The sequence below is a fragment of the Eulemur rufifrons genome, chromosome 7, assembly GCF_041146395.1.
Source record: "Eulemur rufifrons isolate Redbay chromosome 7, OSU_ERuf_1, whole genome shotgun sequence".
Classification (NCBI taxonomy): Eukaryota; Metazoa; Chordata; class Mammalia; order Primates; family Lemuridae; genus Eulemur; species Eulemur rufifrons.
The window spans coordinates 124154486-124169336 of NC_090989.1; the positions used below are offsets into that span (position 1 = coordinate 124154486).

General features: G+C 38.9%; 1 protein-coding gene across 3 annotated transcripts in view; it reads right to left on the minus strand.

The window, feature by feature from the left end:
• NEK11 (NIMA related kinase 11) overlaps positions 1–14851 on the minus strand; it is a 249295-nt gene that overhangs the window by 211334 nt on the left and 23110 nt on the right. The window lies entirely within an intron of this gene.

The window sequence follows — 14851 nt, forward strand, 5'->3', positions numbered from 1 at the left end:
AGGCCTCTGGCCTCCAAACCTCTGCAACCTACAGTTCTGCAGAGGGCTGACAATGAAGCTAATCTTGAGCAACATTTCTGGGGTGGCCCTTCTTCCGTCCCTCTGGATGTTTCGGTTTTCTTGATCTCTCATGGTGTCTATTTCCGCCTCTTTCTCTCTTGCTGTGTGTTTTGGCACTTTCCATATCTCTTTTCCTCTGTTTCTCTCTGCTTTTCTATTTTTCTCTCTACTCCTATCTTGGTGTCTATGTGTCCCCCTGTGTCTGTCTGTCTCTTTCTCTCTCTATATAAAATCTATTATATTTATATATAAAACCTGTCACTCTTTCTCTCCGTATCTGTCTCATTATCTCTTTGCCTATTTCTTTCCTTTTCTGTCTGTCTCTGCCTCTGTTTGTGTTTATTTGTGTATTTCTATGTTTTTACACATACGCACGCACTTCTCTCACTCTTTGGGCTCTAAAATTTTCCAAATCTATCAGTTTGGTATCAACAGGACCAATATCTATTTATTTTTTTTTAAAAGTATCCATGGCATATCATACTTTATAATTACCAGTATTTAAGAGAAAAAAAATAACTAAAAACATTGAAGAGGTATTTAGGATCTCTAGCATGTATAAATGGAAGAAGGACTCACTAAATCTCCAAATTGTTAATTTTAAAATTGTGATAACTCAACGAGGAGTGGACCAAAACATTATTTCTTCCCATCTAAAAAAAAAAAAAATAGTCTGATGAACAAACTAATTATAGTACTGCAGTGTAAACTAGATTGCTGGGGGAAAGCTCTTTAGAACTCCAATTATGCGTGCAGACAGATTCTGCTGAATGTAAGTGAGCTTTGGCAGTTCATTAAGGCAAGTTCTGCAGGACCTGTACTAGAAAAACATTTTGCAAAAATGTTAAGAGTTACTACTAATGCGGCCGGGCGTGGTGGCTCACGCCTGTAATCCTAGCACTCTGGGAGGCCGAGGTGGGCGGATCGTTTGAGCTCAGGAGTTCGAGACCAGCCTGAGCAAGAGCGAGACCCCATCTCTACTAAAAATAGAAAGAAATTATATGGACAGCTAAAAATGTATATAGAAAAAATTAGCCGGGCATGGTGGTGCATGCCTGTAGTCCCAGCTACTCGGGAGGCTGAGACAGGAGGATCACTTGAGCTCAGGAGTTTGAGGTTGCTGTGAGCTAGGCTGACGCCACGGCACTCACTCTAGCCTGGGCAACAGAGTGAGACTCTGTCTCAAAAAAAAAAAAAAAAGAGTTACTACTAATGCATATCAATAAAAAGTGTATTTAAAGCGGAAACTCTCTTAATCAAAGGCCTTTTAACCAACTAATAGATTAACCATCCTTCTCCAGTCCTTTCTACCAGATGCTGACAGATGCCCTTGACATAGGGAATACCCACAGCTAGTAGGCTCTCTCTGGCACACAAGTGAACGTCTGCCCTTTCAGTTGAGATGTATCCTTACTCAAGTTATTGTGTTTATTCCCAAGCCTGTTTATGCCAGCTGTGCTCATTACTGTACATTTCTGAGTTAAATATAACATAAATGGATAAACGGTGAGCATGAGTGTTATCTTTGCTAGGAAAACTAAGTCAAATGCTTACCAAAAAACTTGATAATGATAAGTTACAAAAAAATATAGTTGATGAGTAATTGACAAGACAGTTATAGAAAGTTGGTAAAAAATGTAAAATCTAGTATTCTGAATTCAGATTGCCAAATTCTCATTCCACTTTAGAGAAGATAAACCTGAAAAACTTAATATATTATGGGTGGAGTTTACCCAAAAAGAAGGGACCTCTAACCAGGGGACATTAGACGTTGGCTGTACATCCAAAAATTGGAGAAAATGTATAATAGTATGTTTTAAGTTGATATAAATGTTTTAATTAATGTCATTTTATTTTAAAGTAGTTTCTTTTATTTAACCAAGTACCAGTATCACATTGGTGAGAAGAGCTTTTACCATTTTTTAAAACGTGATTGTACTATTAACTTTTCATTAATTCAAACAAGGCTTTCCCTCCAGTTGCTTTACTATGGAAGAATAGTAATTTCCTCGGGCAGTATCATAGGTAGAGCTTATTTCTTGTTTCAGATACAGGGCCTAGAATTTTGATATTGCAGTCATCATACTATTAAATAATTTTTCCCCATCCCACTTCTCTGTGAGAGTCTATGATAAAAGATTCATTAAAATTTTAAGCTAGAAAATTTGTCCTAGAAGCTGAAAGCCTGAGGAGGAAAACTTAGAAAGTACCCTTATCCTACTGTGGTGTTGGGTAACATCTGACTTCTTTTCTAGACCAAGAAAAACTGGGTTATTTCTGTTCTCTAAAATCTCATAAGGACAACCGTCCAATCCAAGATGACCATTATGGGGAAGCCATTTTTCTTAAAATTCGAGTCCTGTAACATCTTAACCATTTTAAATGTTCTTCATGGTCTTGCCATTCTGAACTCATCCACCCCCCAAAAACAACCAAGGGCAGCCACTGGCTGCTTCCACAAAAAGCAGCTCAATTGCATTAGAAAGGGCAGCTCTACACCAGGAGCCTCAGAGGCAATGGGCTCCTGCTCTGCCATTTACAGGTGATTTAAATGTGACTGGATTTAGAAAGTTGGCATATTTGGCTCCCTTTCCCTAACAGGTGTTTTCCCATTGGTTTTGTTAGGTATTGAACACTCTATTAGGGCCCTACTTAATAATTAAGTGGATTCTAGGGAAATCTTTGCTTAGTAATATATTCTATAGAAAGACTGTTCAATCAAGAATTTGGTTCCAAATGACCTAATGTTACTAGGAGGGGCATCTCAGACTGTTAGTATACCCAAAGAAGCTTGAAATGGCATATGAGGCTGTTTTTCTGTAACTTCTGAAGATTACAAAGCAGCAGGCAAAGCTCAATGGCATCTTCAGAGAGCTTTTTCAGTAATTTACTGTGCCCCAGCTAGCATGCAGTTGTGAAAGTCACAGTGGTTAAGCATGACAATATAAAGCCTTACACAAACTTGCAATATTCTCTTGCTGTGAAGGAACAAATGCTATAAAAAGCTTCAAGATACTTAATTTTTCCGTGCCAACATCAACTATTGTGCAGCAGAGCATGAGATTTTACATATAGCTACCTGAGCCCTGTCTGGCAGCCTGGTGATAAAGCGTGAAATCTCATTTGCCCACCGTTTAGCAGATGAAGGTAGGGCTATTAAGACAGGTGATATCAATTATAATCATCTCTAGCTGATGCAGAGACATTCTACCTTCCTTGCCTAAAATCATGTCACCTAACTGATAGAGGAAACTCTCATTGCATGTCACTTAATACGAGATCCATATCAGCCAAAGACAGCATGGAAACCTACCAAGTCAAGGACAGCTTGTCACTTGCTCAGTGACTCTCAGCCTGTCACCCACTCCTAAATAACATGACAGATATTTATTTTATCAGAGCCTCAACGCAGGAGAAACTTTGACAGCAGCAAAAACAGGCATCCCTGGAGACCCACTTACTTGCAAACTTCCTATTCTCTTTCCCGAGTGACATGTTTCTTTCTTCCTAGAATCATTAGTGAACTGACAAACTTTGGAAATTTGAGATAACTATGGCTAATTTCATTCCCTTGAATGGTTTTATACAAATGGAGAAGATATTTTTAAGATATTAATCAAGGGTTATTTTTCCTCAGATTTCCATGGATCTTTTCATTTTCCCTGGTCAACCAGCAGCACACATTGCCTCAGGAAAAAGATGACATCACCACAGAGAATATGAGCCAAATCCCTGGCTTTCCAGTTCCCAGAGGAGAGATCAAGGTTAAAAAGAAAGGATCTGGAGGAACACTTAATTAGCAGGTGAGCATTCTTTCTGCCCTGAGGTGAGAAAGGAACCCTCTTCCAGAACAGGTAAAGGGAAGAGGGTCAGAAGCAGGTAAGAAAATTAGGAACTGCTGAGCTCTTGAAAATAGTTGCTTTGCTGTAGGCCAGGTCCAGAGAGGGAGTAGGAAGTGAACTCCAATATGGGTAAGAGGGCCTGAGAACAGGAGACTTTTGCTTTCCTTCCAAAGTAGGACATAGAAAATTGCAGAACCCCCCCCCCAATTTTCTTGTATCCAGCAAGGGGTAGGAGCTGCAGAAAGTTCTTCAAGGGGCATGCAAACAGATGGGCCTGAGACAGCTCTACAATATCCAGTATCCACATAAGGTGTGTGGAGCAGCAGAATGATGTCCTATGCAGTCAGACCTACCTCACTGAGGGCCAGTCAGCTGGTGGGACTGACAGGCTTTGCAGTAAGTCTAGAGATAATGATCTACAGTCCCTTTTCTTGTGATTTAACCATCAACAGTCATTCATTGCATATATACTAGTAAATACCTGCTACGGGTCTACAGTGTAGTGGGCACTGGGGATTCATGGTCCCTGCCCTTGTGTCTACTGGGGAAGAAAGACATTAAATAGATAAATGTGCATGAATGTGTATGTGTATATATATGGCTGTACTTTTAAAAACTTCAAACTGAAATGGATGCTATGAAGTTGGGGTAAAGGATATCTGAGGCCCTTTTGATTTCAGACTGATGTGATCAGCAACTACTGCACCCCCGTAGGACAAAGCCACAGAAAAATAGATTTTAACTTCCACTTAGACGAGAATAAGTTTTTGGGTTTTGTTTGCTTTTTTTGATTCGTCATTTACCTGTTTAACAAAGACAGATTATTAAATATGCCCACGAGTTTTAAAGTAGATTTTTCATCCATCTAGCAAAGCAGCAATTATTTTTATCCACCTTTCTTAAATGGGAAGGTCCCATTTTTTTCTAATTTACAAGAAAATAGTTTCATTATAGAAAAATTTGAAAGTACAATATAAGGAAAATATTACCACAATCCACCATAGAGATAATCAGCATTAACATTTTGGTGTATTTCCTTCCAATCTTTTTGCTACACGTTTTTTTTTTTTTAACAGTAGAGGCCAAACAGCTTATACAATTTGATAGCTGCTATTTTCATGAAACATTATCGCAGCCGACACTTGTCATCTGTGGCTGCCCAGCTTCTTTAGACAGCTTCCCTACATTGTAGCAGATCCCTGGGCTGTGAATCCTGCCTCCCCCAGAGAGAGAAAAACAGACAGACAACCAAACCTACTCCTCCCCATTTTCCTTGAGTTTGGGTACTGGTGTGTGGCCTAGGTTCTGCCAGTCAGCTGCACCCACCTGAGACTTGGATGTGGGTGTGAGCTTCATAAGGAAACGGGGTAGCAGGGTTTCCCTTTTGCTGATATATGTGCCATCAGAAACGGCACGGCCCTGGGGTCAGGGGCAACAGGGCACTTCAGCAGTCATGTTCTGGCCTCTAGCCTGCTCCCCCCTGCTCTCCCACCGCTACCGTGAGCTATCTGGGTTCTGAGACAAATCCCTTTCTGCTTAAACTGGGCAGAGTGGCTGCTCTTATTTGCACCTGGGTGCCCTGGCCAATGCAATTATTCATCACAGAAGCATTTTCAGGTGTTACCACAGATCAATGTAAACACTTTGGGGCGATGAAAACTAAATCTCCAAAGGTTTGATTCATTTGGGTTAATTTTTTTTTTTGTCTTAGACTCTTCAAAGGGATTTAAGGCCATAGTATTGCTTTCTCAATTTATAGGTACATAGAAATATGACAGCAAAAAACATCCTGTTTTAAACTTATTTCATTTCTCTTAATATGACATAAACTCTAAAAAGTAAAGAGGCATGAAAAAATATAATGGCAGAGAGTAATATTTATTCAAGAAAGTGGCACATTGATTTAAAGAAATAAAAAGCCAGGAGCCAAAGTTACCTAAAGAAGTAGCTGACAAAACAGAGTAGAAGTTAGTAGAGAGGACACTACAGATGTAATTTTATTTCTGTTGTTTTTCCTTCCCTTGGCAAATCAAAAAATATTCTTAATGTCTGTGGTCAGAGAAAAGGACAAAATTATTTTATGGGCATCATCATATGCCATAATATGCATTGCTTTTTTTTTTTTAACAATTAAATCCCTGGACCCAGCTCATTTGTGGCCTAGAACTCTCCAGTTCATCTTGTCTGTCCCTCTGCACCCCTGATCACAAGCATGTAGCAGTGGCTTTGGATAGAACCAGAGGTCAAATGACATCATGGTGCACTGCATGGATGGCAAACTGCAGGCACCCAGGACAGACATCCGCATGAGAAGTCATGGGGGAGTGAAGAAGTGAGACAAGGAAGGGAAGAAAGCCATCAAAGGGTATATAACCAAGACAGTAACCACTGTGGGCAACTGGAGCTTAACACTGTCGAGGAACTCTGAGAGCTAGTGTAGAACATGAACCTCAGTGTTCCCCTGCCCAATGGGTGAGGAGTGAGGGGGCTTGGCTGGTGATCCACCAACTCCCACTATTCACTAAGACTGCTCCCTGGGACTATTAATTCCTCTACTCATCTGCCTTGCCAGAGCACAGAGGACCCTAATGGCTGGCAAGAGGCCTCAGGCAGAATTGCAAATAATTAATAATAACAATAATAAGTAAATTGATAAATAATACATTTAGTAAACAAAGAAATAAGAGTAGAATTATTTCAGACATTTTTGTTTGGCAAATATACTATTCCTGGCTCCTGTCTAGATTACATTTTCATTTGTAGTGACAACTTCCATGCAGTGTTTTTTTCTTTTTTTTTATTTCAGCATATTACAGGGGTACAAATGTTTAGGTTACATATATTGCCTTTGCCCCACCTGAGTCAGAGCTTCAAGCGTGTCCATCCCCTAGGCAGTGCGCACCGTGTTTCAATGCTGATACTGTAACACATTTTACAAGTTGCCTTTTACTTTTAAGGAACAGAAGATAAACAGAAATTTCAAGAGTAGGAGGTTTGAAGACAAATATTTCCTGAATAAAATAGATCCAAAAACTATGTGAATTCTTTGACTTTGCCCATCTGTATAAGTAAGAAAAATAGAAATGACTTAAGGATGTCTTAAGACTGGAAGCAGGGCTGGTGCTCACCGGAGTTCTCTGCAGAGACCTTCTGGTGTCAGTGCAAGAATAGAGCTGGCTTCAGAATGGACCATGCCCAGCACTTTTCCTGAGGGCTCCTTGTAGGTTACATGGAGAAAAGATAAAATTCTAACTGCCCTGTTGTGCAAAGCCCTGTCCCCCAACACTTGACCGAAGAGTCTATAGCCAAGCCAAAACAATGCATGAGGGAGTGTGAATTAACTGGGGACCTGCAAGAGCCTGCATTGTTCTGGCAGTGTTGGAAAAGCCCATGTGCACTCACTACAAGGCAGCAATATTTTCCCCCATTTGTACATCACAGTCTCCATTAAAGTGGCTGGGACTGTCTCATGAAAGAGTTCATTGAGAACAAACTACCTTTCCCTCTTCTTTTAGCCAGAATACGAGTGGATTCCCTGTGTGGAGGACAGTCTGGAACTTCTTTTTACTTTCTACTCTAAAAATTCTCCTTACAACCAAGGATGTAGTAGGGTCAATTCTAATTTCCCCCTCAAAACCAGTTATGGCTCCTCTTCTCCGTTATCTTTCTCCCTCACACCTTGAGACAAATGGTCAGACAATTCTTTTTTTTTTTTTTTTTCTTGTTTATACAGATGGGCAAAGTCATTGAATATTTGGCTTCATTATTTTAAGAGACACTAATAGCTGCTTCCCCACAGTCACCCTCCCATACCCCTACTATCATATGCTCTGGAAAGAAGAATCCCCTCCCCACCCCCTGGGGTGAATCGTGCCAATCAGGTAATACTATTTCTCTGCCAGCGATAAGGTCAGGTATGTGATGTAATTCTGGCCTGTGAGTTGTGAGGAAAAACTTCCTGGGAGTTTTCTGGGAAAGATGTTCCTTACGGATAAAAGAGAAGCATGGGAGGAAATTCTTCTTTAATCTGCCCCTGCATGTTATCTTTTGCATGTGACTCCTTGAACTGTGGCAGCCAACTGGGGCCATGAAGGAAGCCACCCTAAAATGACAGGCAGAAAAATGGAGAAGGAAGAGAGAAGGCACCAAGGCCCCTGATGATGTTGTTGAGCTGCTGAATTCATCAACTCTTGGAACTGCGCTCTCTAGACTTCTTGTTAGGGAGATAAGCGTTTTTTATTGTTTAAGCCATTTTGATGGCCAAAGAGATCTTGATACTGACACTTTGCTACAAGAAGGAAGAGGAGATGTTTAAAGAAGAGATTATAAGCAGAGGTGAAGAATGTAGTACTCTAAGTACTCCACTCATCTGTAAATGCTTAAGGTTGTAAAAACCCAAAGGATGAAGTTAGGTTTAACTGAGCTGTACATAAAGATTAGAAGAAAGATAAGCCCCTTGAGAACAGAAGCTATGTTGCATTTACTTAGCACTTAATAAGTCCCCTGATTTAAACTAAAAAAAAAAAGGGTAAAACTTGGCTCTTTTCTACTTGAGCATTAAAACAAATCTTGAAAAGATCATGACAAAATGAACTATATAGAAAAGAACCTATAGCAAGAAAAATATTTTTGGATATATGACTAGAAATTCTTTGTTATTAGTAAATCTGGAAGCTAGGACAACATAGTATTTCTTTAATTTGAAAATTTAATTCAAAATTTTCATATATCAAAAATTTTAAGTTATTAAAAAACATCAGGACTCAAAATGATTAAAATTCCACTACTGTCCTCCTCCTTCCCTTAGGTGATAATATATAAGTTACGATAGTAATCAGGAGTTAATCTAAAATGAGTGGCAAGGAGGAAAAGAGTGAGGCAAAGGGTATGGGCAATTCACTAATCAAAAAAATAAAATATATAGATTTAAAATACTGGGATGAAAAAGACCAAGAAAAAAGAATTCCTAAGAGATTTGGTCTTCCCTCTCTCCTGCCAAAATTTTTTTTAAAACATACTTTAAAAAGCAATAATAAATATGCCCTCTTCTACACTTCTCTCATAATAGAAGGAAAAATTACGAATATAAGGAATTACTTTGTTTTACATAGTCTGAAGCCTTAAACTTGAGAAATTAAGAACAAAGTCATTAGATGCTAGAGGCACGAGGTTGGTCATTATGATTTTGGAAGGTAAAACAAAGTTCCAAGATACCACTAACGTTTATTTACATGAAAAGCGTTCACGTAAAAGCCTTTCCTGACTCCTCCAGGTCTAAGTCAGGTGCCTGTCTGATCCCATTGCATCCTGTGACCACATCAATTTACATTTTGGTTAACACAGTGACTTCCTTTACGGGACTGTAGACACCCTAAAGGCCACACATGGAATTCACAGCATCTGGTGGTGCCTGATGTGTTTGAATGGAACTAAGCTTGCAATTTCCTCGCCTTTCAAAATTCAGCTTACTCCACCATGGCAACTCTCACATTATGTATTTTCATATTTATTTGTCTCTGTCCCCAAATTGAGAACAATTATAATAATTTTGTTCATTTATGTATCCCCAGGGCATAACACAATTCTTGGCACTCAATGGATGCTCTGCAAATGTTTGTTGACTATTAAATGATCAAAATCAAGAACACTCCAAACACTGTTGCGAAGGTAGGAGTCACAACTCCTGTGCATGATTTTTTTTCCCTTATGGAAACATATCAGCTGGGCATCAGTCAGAAAATGGAAGTTTATAAAAATTTGCCTCCCAACATACTTGCTGGAATAGCTCTTAGCTAGAAGCTGAATTACCCATGGGAGGTGATAGCAATATTAGCATAGACAAAGAAAAATGGCAAAGATATTCCAACCTGAAAAAAAGTTTTGCTCAGATGTTTCATGTCGCAGAGAAATAACACCCACTATAAAGGCCTGGCACAAGAAAAGGACAAAGATACTCAGTTTTCTTAATTTTGTCCCCTTATTCAACTTCTTTTCCAGTTTTGGAATGTATTCTGTGTATTTGAAGAATTCTAAAGCTGGACAAGACCCTCAGAGAGCAGATACTCAAAGCATCTCAACCTATGAAAGTCCTGAGACATTAAGTAATTTATCCAAGGGCGTAAAGCAAGTTACAGCAGAGCCACCATTTACCTCTTACAGGAAACAGACCACCAACTGTAAAGAACAGAACTTTGTCTCCAAATTTAATAGTTTTCCCCTTTCTTGTTTTAGTATAGAGACCTGTGTCTAATAACTAAGACAGACAGCCTCAAATTTTTCAAAGAACAAAAACTTCTGCTATCTACTCTCTTTCCATCTTTAGCATTAGAGAAAAAAAGGAAAAACAAAAACTCATCATAGTGATTGGAATAATGGTCTTGCTTTTGATGAGGCACTAATAACTATGTCTGTTCTTCATTATCATTTAAGAATTACAGAAGTATTACCAATAGTCAAGAGTATTGCCAATTGTAAAACCCCAGATTTGGAGGTTCTGGAAAAGACACCATACAGAGGAGGGAGACAATGTTTCTCAGGACTTACCTTTCCTAAAAGGTGGTAAAAATCTACATTTTTGAAGTTGTTCTAGGTACCCTAACCCTGTAGGTGTAATTTTGTGTTTTTGAGAGCCAGTGTTTTAAAAGTTCAACTGCACAGAACTCATTTGATTTAAAATTGTTAAACAATGGAGAAGTAATATGCCTTAAAAGCAAAAATAAATATTGATAACATAGGACTCTAAGCAACAAATCACTCATTCTCTCTTTCACATTTTGAAAGGTACTGAGCTTAAAGCAAACAAAGATCTGTTTATGTTAGCATGGAAATTAAGGAGCATAACAATGTCAGCAAGGATATGAGGAAATAATTTACCATAGATAATCAGGTTAGCTTTTGTTACGATTGTTATATGCTCCAAATTTGCAATTAATGTTAGGTTAATATTCAAAATGCAATATTCTAATGCATAATTCATGTCGGGTTTTTATTTTGAACATTACAGAAAAATACTAAATTGTGAATTTCAATGAGATAGTCATATGACCATGAAATCAGGATACAGGGGACAAACTAAGTTTTAAGAAGCAATAAAAACCGATTAGCTCCATTTCCCTGACAAGAAAAAACTGACAAAAGATAAGTACTGTTTAAAGTAAAATTAAATTATGATCTAGGCAAGCAAAGTTTGGTGCTCCAAAAATAAAATGAAAAAATAAGCTAGCATTTTAATGAAATAAGTTTCTGTAAACTCTTAGGACCTCTGAGACTGTTTCCTTGGGCCATGTTCACTCATATTAGGGTTTGAATAAACCTCTTTAAATTATCTTACAGGTTTTTTCCATTAACATTTCCTAATCTTATTTGTAGTAGTGTCAGTTGGCCTCGAGTAACATTAAGACAGCCAAAACAACAAAAAGTTTGTATTCTAAATTTCAGTCTTTACTTCATCATCATGGTATGTGTAATGCATGGACTTAAGCTAAAACTTGCAAACTATAGCATAAAGCAAGTTGTTAGTGTATTTAATTTTGAGATGGAAAGGGAAGAAAATGAAACTCCGTATTAGCATACTTCCATTACAAGGTTTAAGCAACTGATTCTGGGTCTTATATTTTTGCTGAGGTGTGCTTACACCGAAATAAAGCTCTGTTTTTGTGCACTTAGAAAGCCAGGGCTTAACCTACTAGCAAAGCTCAAATTAGAATCTACTACGGCCGGGCGCGGTGGCTCACGCCTGTAATCCTAGCACTCTGGGAGGCCGAGGTGGGCGGATCGTTTGAGCTCAGGAGTTCGAGACCAGCCTGAGCAAGAGTGAGACCCCATCTCTACTAAAAATAGAAAGAAATTATATGGACAGCTAAAAATATATATAGAAAAAAATTAGCCGGGCATGGTGGTGCATGCCTGTAGTCCCAGCTACTTGGGAGGCTGAGACAGGAGGATCGCTTGAGCTCAGGAGTTTGAGGTTGCTGTGAGCTAGGCTGACGCCACGGCACTCACTCTAGCCTGGGCAACAGAGTGAGACTCTGTCTCAAAAAAAAAAAAAAAAAAAAAAAAAATAGAATCTACTACTAGGAAGGATCTAGTTTCCCTGAATGACAGCCTATAGATTTAGTCACTGATTTGTAACATGCAAAAAGTCACTGTGGACTGTGTAAGAGGAGACAGGGAAAGACCTGGCTAGCCTGTCTCTGCTTATACAGGGCTTCATTTTCAGAAGCAGGAGGATGGAGGGGAGCCTGGCGAAATAAAGTGCTTCAGATGCTTAGCACTTGCTGCCATTTCACAGGAACTCCTGTGCAGTTTCTGCGGCCTGCCCACGATGTCCATAGGAACTCATCAGGAGAGATCCACTCCGGCCATAACACTGAGCAAAGGACACTAAATAAAGAGTCTTGGGTGTGGTTTTCTTCCACCGGTTTTGTTTCCAGAGATTCTGGAATTTATTTGAGGACAGATCAAAGTGTTTTCATGTTAATAAGATTATAAGAAAAAATTGTTAGAATCATAGTGTGATACTTGAATAAGCCTCAAAGAAGGGACACAGGATCTTAGAGAAGTGCTTCCCAAATTTTACTGTGCATACTAATCACCACAGAATCTGTTAAAATGCTGTTTCAGATTTGGCAGGTCTAGGGTGGGGCCTGCGATTCTACGTGTCTAGCAAGGTCCCAGGTGATTGCCCAGGCTCCTTACCCAGGGACCACAATTTGAGTAGCAAGGTTTAGAGAAGACAGGGTTCCAGACGACTGCCAGGACTAACAGTGTTAAAGAGCCCCAGAGTTCTTTAGAGGCTTGGGGAACAGGGCACATTTGAAGAGCAGGCCAAGCAAGAGGGCATGTATTCCCCTCCCACTCCCCAACCCCCTGTTCCATCAACCATTAGATCTCATTTGACAACAAAGGATTGAGAATCACTGCTAGTCCAGCCCCCTCATCGTCCAGCCCCCTCATCTTATAGATGAAGACAGTAGAACTCAAAGAGGCTGTAAGACCAGACTATATGCCTTCTTGAGAATATTACATAGCCAACACTGATATGACCCACAAACCTGTCAGTTTTAAAACATCATGAGGAAAATCTTCCTTACATTTTGGCCCAAATTCTTTAAACTACAATTTGCACTGGTTTCCTCTTGTTCTGTTCGAGTATGATAAAGTACAGTTGCCCAATGACCCTTCAAACATTTTTTACATAATTTATTACTTTAATGCATTTATACTCAGTCTCATTCCACAAATTATTTGATATAACTTATATAACAAAACACAAAATTAAGACCATCAAGAATAGACGGAAATAAGAAACAGGGCAAAGAACACAAATATGCTGGCCAAAAATTGTTGCTATGGTTGAGCTTCAAATTTAATTCCAAACTTCTTGGAATATGTTACTGTTATTACTATTAATACTATTGCTGTTATTGATGGAATGTTATAGATGCAATTCTTGCCTATTACAAGAGGGTATTTCAATCTCTGGATACTTAGTTACATAAGCCAGTTTTAATTTTAGTCATATAGCAGTGGAGGTGTCCCCCAAGGAGGACATGAGTGGTTCTTTTAAATAGAATTCATTCAGAAACAGAATTCTGACTTACATACGGAGTAGTGCACTTTGATATTTACTTTAAGAAAAGCTTCTCAACTCTTACCTTAATTCTAGGTTCTAAATTTGGATTTAGACATGTGTATGGGGTACCTGATCTGTAGGAGATACTCTAGTTGTCACAGATATAGCCTCTGCCTTTGGGAGTTTGTAATCCAATGGAAGGACAGAGACAAGTAAGTAAAAGCTTTAAGAAAGCATTATGCACCTTAAAAGAAGGAAATGAATATCGTGAAAAGAGAATCAAAGGCCAACATCTGAGATAATCATAAGAAAACATCTACCCATCAAAATACTGATACTGGTGATAACTATGGCAATAGCAAGTGCCACATCCAGAGCAGTTGTCTGGCAACATGCACTGTTCAAAGAGACTATCACGACCCTCATTTTTGAAATGAAGAAACTGAGATATAGAGAGGTTAAGACCCTCACCCAAAAACACTGAATCAGTTCAGTGACAAACCACACCTAATAATGATGAAACTGACAGCCCACTTCTAAATCCTGAGCACCTCACAACTATGGGATGCTGCCTTTGAGTTTGCAAACTCAGATCCCAATAAGCTGCACACTGAGAACACAACTCGAAAATACACTCTCTGTACAAGGTTGATAATCTGAATAATCAGGAAAAAGGGAGAGGTGTCCTCCTGCCTTCCCCCACCCAAAGCACATGTTCCAATTTTCATGAAAAGTATCTTTCAGAAATTGTACAGCAATAATCCTGACACAAATCTCTGGCAAAATTGAAGAACTCATAATTAAACAGATGGCTTGTGAGCATTTAAAACATAAAGCAGCAACCAGCAGGAGTTCACATGGGCCTATGGAGAATAAGCCAAATTAACCTAATTTCTTTTTGTGAGAGTGTTATTTGATTGGTAGATCAGAGAGAAGCAATTAGTCCTGGTATATCATGATTTTAGCCCATTTGATGAAACCATGTTAACAGATGTCAAAGAGAAGAGTCTTGTGATATCCTTTTAATATGGGAGAGATGCAATGTGGATTCATGGCTGGTTGAACAAGCAGATCAAACATGCTGCAGTCTTGGGTTTCAGGCCATATTTAAAGTGGTATCTGCTATAATACCATCAGGATCCCTAACAATATCTTCACCCACATTTTATTAATGACTTGGATGAAGATCTAAAAAGATACAATTACCACATTGTAGAAGACACAAAGAGCCAGGCTGCATACAAAAGTTTTGCAAAGTAAAACCAGAACTTTACAGTTAAAGTCAGGAAAATCAAATCCTCAAATCTAAGAAGAATGGCTTAAGTGGCTTAAGAGCAAAAAAGCTCATCTGTAAAAACTCTGAGGACAGAATTGT